At 51.2% G+C, this 843-nt stretch overlaps 1 protein-coding gene across 7 annotated transcripts in view; it reads left to right on the forward strand.

The window, feature by feature from the left end:
* Nucleotides 1-843, forward strand: part of SUN1 (Sad1 and UNC84 domain containing 1) — a 55181-nt gene that overhangs the window by 50599 nt on the left and 3739 nt on the right. The gene's annotated exons all lie outside the window — the stretch shown is intronic.

Below are 843 nucleotides of genomic sequence, written 5' to 3' on the forward strand. Positions count from 1 at the left end.
CTCCCCCCTGCAGCTGCCGCCCCCCCCATCCCCCCCTGCGCAGATCCAGGGGCCCCCCCCCCCCCCCCACACTACCCTCCTGGGGTGCAAGCAATGGTAGGAGCTGCCCCCACCCCACAAGCTGTGGCTCCATCCTGTGCCCCCCTACCCACCCTGGCTGGGCTGTGCCTGCCCCCTGCCCTACTGCAGGGGACATTAATCTGCCCACACCCCTTCCCTCCTCCATCCCCTTCCGACTTACCAACTGGAGGCAGCTGTCCATGCTGCCACCTCTGCTCCATGCTGTACTGCAGCTGCACGCAGCACGGGCATTTATCAGCCCCATTGGGTCACTATCTGATATAGACCGCTTTCTTCATATTGATACCAATCTGATATTGGTGCATCTCTAACAAGAATACATTATGATCCTGTTCAGGCACTGCCACAAGTGATCTACAATATTCAGCTGAATGTGGTTAGTTTTCTGACCTCCGGAAACCTTTTAAGCTTGATTTCTAATAGACTTGAAATTTGTAAAAGAGTTGGCTGCAGTACCTATCCAGTTCTTCCCAGAAACTGCCCACCATTTCTCCTGCCTGCCTTTTTTGTACGTTAGTTTTGGGGCTTGATTTTTCTCTATCATAAGAAATGGTGGCTTTGCTATCTTTCTTTCTAAACAGTGATAGCTTGTAAATGTAGCTAACACTTAAAGCGTGTCTTCATGGCAGACTGTTGGGAAAATAATAGCATGCAGAGTTCAGTTGCCATGGCTAGACTGCCTGAAGTACTTGAGGTATCTGGGGTGGCAGTCTGCGTCTAGCAGAAGATAGTTTCATAGTTTCTAGGGTCGGAAGGGACCTG

This window comes from Gavialis gangeticus, unplaced genomic scaffold (genome assembly GCF_001723915.1).
Source record: "Gavialis gangeticus isolate Ggan-Ray unplaced genomic scaffold, GavGan_comp1, whole genome shotgun sequence".
Classification (NCBI taxonomy): domain Eukaryota; kingdom Metazoa; phylum Chordata; order Crocodylia; family Gavialidae; genus Gavialis; species Gavialis gangeticus.